Source organism: Aplidium turbinatum, chromosome 7, assembly GCF_918807975.1.
Source record: "Aplidium turbinatum chromosome 7, kaAplTurb1.1, whole genome shotgun sequence".
NCBI lineage: Eukaryota > Metazoa > Chordata > Ascidiacea > Aplousobranchia > Polyclinidae > Aplidium > Aplidium turbinatum.
This window is the reverse complement of record NC_137478.1, coordinates 32993078-33000335: the sequence shown is the minus strand read 5'-3', so window position 1 is coordinate 33000335 and position 7258 is coordinate 32993078. Positions and strand designations below refer to the sequence as shown.

Sequence of the window (7258 nt, the reverse complement as noted above, 5' to 3'; positions counted from 1 at the left end):
TTTTGGCCTCTATGCTTTAAACTTAAAGTTTACATTACATTAAATACAATTTATTCCTTGTTTAGATAGATAAATACGCGATTAATGTAGCGATTCATGAATCCGGCCTGCCAATTATTTCATTTTCCCATATCAGGCCCGCCGACTGGAGAAGTTGCCCGCCCCTGTCTAGGGTCTCATGGATTTTATATTTGTTTCAAACTTAAAACGAAGAATCAAACAAAACAAAAATTTTAAAACTTCTCGATATACCGCCAACTTTAAAGGGCGGCGAAACCCAAATTAACTTTTGCGAGTTTTTTGTTTCAGCGTGATGTCATTGTGTACAACATGCGTTTTAACAAAAAAATAATCCAAATTTTGTTGCCCTCGTCTTGCTAAGGCCACTTTTGTTTGATACCCGTTTGCGAGGTCTCGCGCGCATCCAGCCGTGACGCTGTACGCTGTGACGTCACAAGGTACATACAGTATTGTTCGAATTAATTGAAACTGTCAAGAAAGCAGTGATATCCCATTAAACTACGTCATTGATCCTTTTCAAGTCTCTTTCCTGGTAAGAGATAAAAAGAAATCGTGACAATGAGGAAATATGCAGTGATATTTTCATCATTGTTTGAAACTAACTCAAAACAAATCGTGGGTGGTTTTCCCAATACATCAAACGTAAAGGTGATATCCTGGAAAGATTTTTATTCGATTTCAGCTCAAATGACTCAAGATGCACAACAATGAGAAGATAAAGAAGCAAAATGAAATACGGTAACATAGAACTAACAAAGAACTGAAGAGAGCAGAGAACTTCAAACAAAGTGTCAGGTTTTTATCAAAAAAACGAAGACAAATTATTTTCCCAAACAGTTTCATTTGACTTGGTTATAACGAAAATGTCGATACTGAAATTCATCATGGTCCTAACTTTGCGTAATTTTTGTTGCAACATTTCACAGAGTTCGCTCCGATCCCTCAATTGGTTAAGGGCCTGACTTTCTGCACTTTGAAACCGCAAGGGTAAGAGGCGCGCGTTCGAATTTCGAATCATCTACATCAGGAGTGTGCAACCTTTATTACAGGAGGGCCATATATAAATATCTGGGTGAAACCACGGGCCACAGGTTTATTTAAGATATGTTTTCTAGTAGTTGCAGGCACAAAAAAGTAGTTTTTTTGTTATTCATGTTAATCTTATGGCATTATTAGAGGTTATCTCCTTGCAGAAAAAATAAGTTAAGACACATAAATTTCTAAAGAAAACTGCTATTCAAATTTATTGTCACACCGACTACGAGTTCAGTGAGAAATTTGCAGCTGGTTTCTTTTCCGGACGACTTTTTTCAAATTTACTTTAATGGAAGTGCTCGCAATTCGAAGTCCATTTTCCAGGTGTTCGCCTGTCAGAACGGATCGATGGGGATATTTTATGACGCCCATTTTAGAAAAAATCTGTTTGCACAAATACGTTTAGCCAAAAAGAGCCATTTTTGAAGTCATGTTTTTTTCAAATGTGGAAAGTCATCTTGGTTGAGATGTTTTCGGTAAAATCAAAAAATTTACGACTTCTTTCCGCAGTTCGTAAAATCGTTGCAACATGCAACCCTTGCTTAACCAACGCACCTCGGAAAAGTAAAGTAGATTTTTATGTGTCGTGTTGAGGTTATCCAGAAACTTTTGAAACTGACGATGGTTGAGCCTTCGTGCTCGAATGAAATTACTGCCTTAACAACCGAACTTCAGACATGTTTGAACTTCAAGGATTTTGCGCACAGGTTTTGCTGGTGAATGATACAATGAAAAATTGCTATGTCATCATCGATTTTTCTCTTCCTCAAGGTAGACTTCAAGAGACCTATGAATCCAATGCCAGTTCCGGACATGGATCGAGCACCATCAGTTGCGATTCCGCATAAGCTGGACAAGTCCAGTTCGAAGTTGTCAAAAGCATCAATTCAGTAAAACTGTCAGCACCAGTAAGTTGTCGTACACTTCATTGACTGTAATGACAGAAGCTCTTCCGTTTCGTTCAAGTCTTTGTCCACTCCTTTTCAAATATGGCCAACTGTGCTGTGTCCTTCTGGTCCGTAGCCTACTTTCATCGATCGCAAAGCTCCATGAAACAAAGTTCTTCACCTTATCCTTATTGAGAGTGAGAGTGTCACTAATATCACAAGCAAGATCATCGATAGCCTACGCCTCGCTATCGTCCACCATTTTCTCGAACGCACTCTTCATTTTAGAGCACATTTCTTCTGCGACATCGATAAGACACTGCTTCACAAAATTACTGTCAGAATACAGTTTCATAGTTTGAGCTATTCTCTGTGCAATTCTTTGCCTCTGATCTACTGACGTTCCAAATAATTAAATACAATCGGATTAGCGGTGGCCGGTGGGAGATTTTTAAAATAGTTAACAGAAGGTGCGAAATGTACAATAATCCACTCTATAATGAATTGTTCGCACGTACCAGACTAAACTAAATTATAAACACGTTTCGCGGGCCGCACACAATTCAAAATTGCCACATCTTCGCAGGCCACACAATTTTTCTTCGCGGGCCACATTTGGCCCGCGGGCCGTACGTTGCACACCCCTGATCTACATTGTTCAACAGAAGTTGTGAAGTAATTCACTTGTTGCCTGAATCGATGGAAAATAAATTTTTTTAAAATTTGCCCTGATTGTTTCTAACTCAATCCGCTAAAACTTTTCATTTAATCGTGTGTGACGTCACAAACTACCAAGTTTGAAGTGTAACAAAGTCCAAAGAAAAATGAAAAGGAGTGGTGTGCCAGCAATAAGTCCAAATAGATGGAAGTATGTAAATTGCAAAGAGGTTTCCAAATGCGACATGGACATCATTGTGAAGTTGGATTCTTTTATGTTATCCAACATAGAAAGCAGACTTTGATAACTAGATAATTCGATGAATTAGAGCAAAATGTAGGTAATTCTAATTCTAATCTAATTTGGTAAAAACTTGTTTACTCTAATTCTAGTTCTAATCTAATCTCCAGTTTTGCTAAAAATTATAGTTTTTCCAACAGTGTTTTTTTAGCAAATGAAAGGAAACTGCACTCTTATTAATTTCATACCAGGAAAATGCACAAAACGATCAAGATCAAAGTGTCATGCTGTTATTCCATCGCTTAAGCAGCGAAGTTATTAAAAACCCGTTTAATTCATCAATCTACCTAAATCACAATGTTTATTATGACGTAAGTTCTATTGGTGCAGTGATGGTGGAATGACACTTTGATTCAGAGTTGCTATAGCCTAGCGGCGTTTATAACCAAATATAAAAAGATATTGGACAACTGCGTCAAATTTATTTTAGTCTAGTTTAAATTCTACTCTAACTAGTAAAAAAAATTGCGTAGCTTTAATTCTAGTATAATTTGTAAGAACTTGAATAGCTGTAATTATAATCCTAATCTAATTTCAAAATGTTAAAAAACTCTAGTGGTTCAAGTCTGGTAGAAAGTAACCGCTCACACATCTTTTGGTTACTATTTTAAATTATGCATGTTTTACTTTTTTCTCTTGCTTTCTTCCTTTCTGCAGCGCCAGCATATAACTTATTGAATTTTATTTTGCAGATTATTTTCTCTGAGGATACACGTTGTCATGGTGGGTGAAACGTCAGTGAAGCAATGAAACGACTTGTATGTTTCATCTTTTATTTTCGCATTCATTATATGAACTATGCAACTACTGCTAGAAACGATAATATTCCTGATGAACATCCAAACTTTTCAGTATTTAAAGTGTAATAAATTCACAAACAACAACTCAGCGATGTACAAATGCAAATGCAACTACAGTAATGCTGCCTGTGTGTGATGTAATACCTACTGTGCTGCTATCGAGGCTACTAACTTTGTCGCTTAATCAAAGTTTATTGCTACTACAATTTCGTGAAAAATTGAATTTACATTTGTTTCATGAAAAGTTTTATTAATTCAATATCTGACTCAATTATTTAAAATTTTAAATTAACAAGTTATCGAAAGTTTTGTATTAAATATTCAACATGCAAAGGTCCATTCAGTTGAATGCTGGTGTATTGAAAAGTTGCTTCTACAAATTATGTGCAAACGGAAGAGGATTTTGTGACAATGTTTACAACCAAGTGAGATATTTTAGAAAAAATGCAGAAAAGGAGAAGAATGATTAAAGTCGTTCGACAAAGCAACAAAGCAATGGCTTGTCCTTGTTATCGCAGCAGACTTGCAGAAATAAATAATTGTCCAAGATATGGCTCAAGTTGGATGACTTGCAATCGAGCGCAGTGAGGCATTTCTATCACAGGATGAGGAAATATGCAGCAAGATTTCCATCATTGTTTAAAACTAACTCAAAACAAATCGTGGGCGGTTTTCCAAACACACCAAACGCAAAGGTGATATCCTAGAAAGATTTTTATTCGATTTCAGCTCAAATGACTCAAGATGCACAACAATGAGAAGAATTGTCATTTGAAGATAAAGAAATAAACTGAAATACGGTAAATGTAAAATGAAAGGAGTCAAAATAAAACTAACCAAGAACTTACTGAAGAGAGTTGAGAACTTCAAACAAAATGTCAGGTTTTCATCGATGAAACGAAGACAAATATATATCCATAGAAATCATGTTGGCCTGGACTATTATTACGTCACATATCAATAATTTGTTAAAGCAATATGAATTAAAATTCGTTTGTGATTAGGAAAACATTATCAGGATATTCATTTTAACTGCGTGCCACTCTTAAACCTATACCACTTTGTAAAGCATATATTGACTTTTCGATTTTGTACCTATGCCAGTTAGAAAAGGAACTGGAAGCCTATCATTAAAATTATTATTGTTCCTGTATTATTCACTATAATAGTCAATACTTGTCTGCCTCCAATACCTAATCGGTTAAGCGTCAGACTTTATATAAAATCAAAGTACAAGAACAACATGCGTAGGTTCGATTCTCAGGATGAGCGCTTGAGCAACTCATGTTTAAGATCTGCTGGCCATTCAGAAGCACCTAATGGTTAGAATATTTCACGGACAACAAAGCGTCAACTTGACTCTTCCAATCCCGGTGACAGGGTGTGCTTCAATGGCGCAAAGCCTCTACAAGTATTCGAAACATAATACAGAAAACAACACTTCAACAAAGCGTCAACTCAACTCTGCCAATCTCGGTGAAAGGGTGAGCTTCAATGGTGCAAAGCCTCTATAAGTATTCGAAACATAATACAGACAACAACACTTTAACATAGCGTCAACTCAACTCTGCCAATCTCGGTGACAGGGTGTGCTTCAATGGTGCAAAGCCTCTACAAGTATTCGAAACAGCCACGATTAAGCTGCTAAAAAATATTTTTGGCCGAGGCAGAAGATTCCTACAATCAATTAATTTATATTTAGTTTAGTTTGGAACTATTCACAATGCAAAACCAAAATAAGAATTAATTTATTGCTTTGTCTGTAAATACTGTTTCCATGAAAATACTTGCTTTATCACAAGAACATTATAACAGCAAAACCAACGTTTATGACTCAAGTTGGATGACTTGCAATCGAGCGCTGTGAGACATTTCTATCACCGGATGAGGAAATATGCAGCAAGATTTCCATCATTGTTTGAAGCTAACTCAAAACAAATCGTGAGCGGTTTTCTAAACACACCAAACGCAAAGGGTTCAGCTCAAATGACTCAAGATGCACAACAATTAGAAGATAAAGAAATAAAATGAAATACGGTAACAAAGAACTGAAGAGAGCAGAGAACTTCAAACAAAGTGTCAGTTTTTCATCGCAAGAACTAAGCACAAATTGTCTCCCTGAAAGAAAAATGTTTGGCGAGTAGTTTACATTCAATACTTTTTGCAGAATATGAATTTATTTAACTTTCGATGTCGACAAAAACAACGGAAGACGGACCAGTAACTGTTTTAATGCTGTCTTAATGAAAACAAGAGTACATTACAAAAGCTACAACGTACATGCAAAAACTTTCTTCGTACTGTATTTGACACTGACCGCAGAGAAAGCATAAAAGGTGTAATGGAACTCAGTAATTCAAAATCAATTAACCCCATAAAAACTAGAGATTGCATCTTTCAGGTTTAAATATTCAAAAAATCTATTTGGTACAACCTTCAATGATATATTTATGTGTAAACTATCAAGTAACTGAACAACATGAAATAATTCTCCTCAGTGGCGTAGCCAAGGAAGGGGGGTTTTGGGGGTTACAACCCCCCCTTTGGCACGCGTGTGACGTCACGATATTGAGAATGATGCTTTCAGTCTAAAAAAAATGGCCTAATTTTAAACAAAATTGCATTAAAAGAGCGAGTTTTGCCAATACCAAACATTCAAATATCTCAGCCAGGAATTAGCAACAAGAAAACATAGAGACTTAACTTTATTTCCGAAAAATGCCGAAGAGAACGTAATCTAATCCTTTTGCTATGCCACGGACAGCACCATTTTACAGGAATATTCGTATCCACATTTTTGTTGAAAATGCTCTCAGAATGCACCAAATTCAAAGTAATTTTTCAAAATTTTCTGGGGGAGGCCCCCCAGACTCCCCGCCGCTGGGTGGTCAAACCCCCCCTTTCAAAATTACTGGCTACGCTACTGATTCTCCTTATACTCCAACATATTGCAGACTTCAACACTTGTAAAAAATCAACACAGTACATGGGGCCAGCAGTTTGAACTAAGCTTCTACCTACTATAAGAGATGTATGTAACTGTGAAAGGCTTTAAATCAAACATGACCAAGCTAAATCTTCTTTGAATTAATCCCATCTAAGTATTGCGTACAGCAAACATACTAATATTTCATTGCCTTGCAATGATAGGCCAATGTGTATAAATTTATTAGCAAAACAGTAAGATTGTAAAACTCGTACTGGCTTTCTGGTTCTTGTTTTTTTTTTCTACAAAAGTTCTACAGGGTCTACAGAAGTTTTTCCATCTTCTTTGACCAATCGCCATATTTCCTTGAAGCGGTCACCATGTCCAACCAGTTGTTTTATATCAATATCTTGGACTAGATCGTCATGCCATTGTCTGTTTGTTTGTCTATTACTTAATTAATACAAAGTAATGCGGCAAATTGCATTACTTTTTTATTATTTTGGTTCGCGTAAAACATACCTTAACCCAAATTTCTCATATTACTGTGACATGCCACTACGGTAGACACTTTTACGTATTGCACTGCCCGAAAAGGTAACCGCAACCATGCGTGACATACGACATTGTT

The 7258-nt window shown here is 36.3% G+C and overlaps 1 long non-coding RNA gene across 1 annotated transcript; it reads left to right on the top strand.

Annotated features, from left to right (window-relative positions):
- Positions 1 to 2788: 2788 nt before the first annotated feature.
- On the top strand, positions 2789 to 4038 carry LOC145774816 (uncharacterized). The gene is made up of 2 exons (XR_014290060.1): positions 2789 to 2937; positions 3594 to 4038. It is a non-coding gene; the product is annotated as an uncharacterized LOC145774816 (long non-coding RNA).
- The last annotated feature ends 3220 nt before the right edge of the window (positions 4039 to 7258 follow it).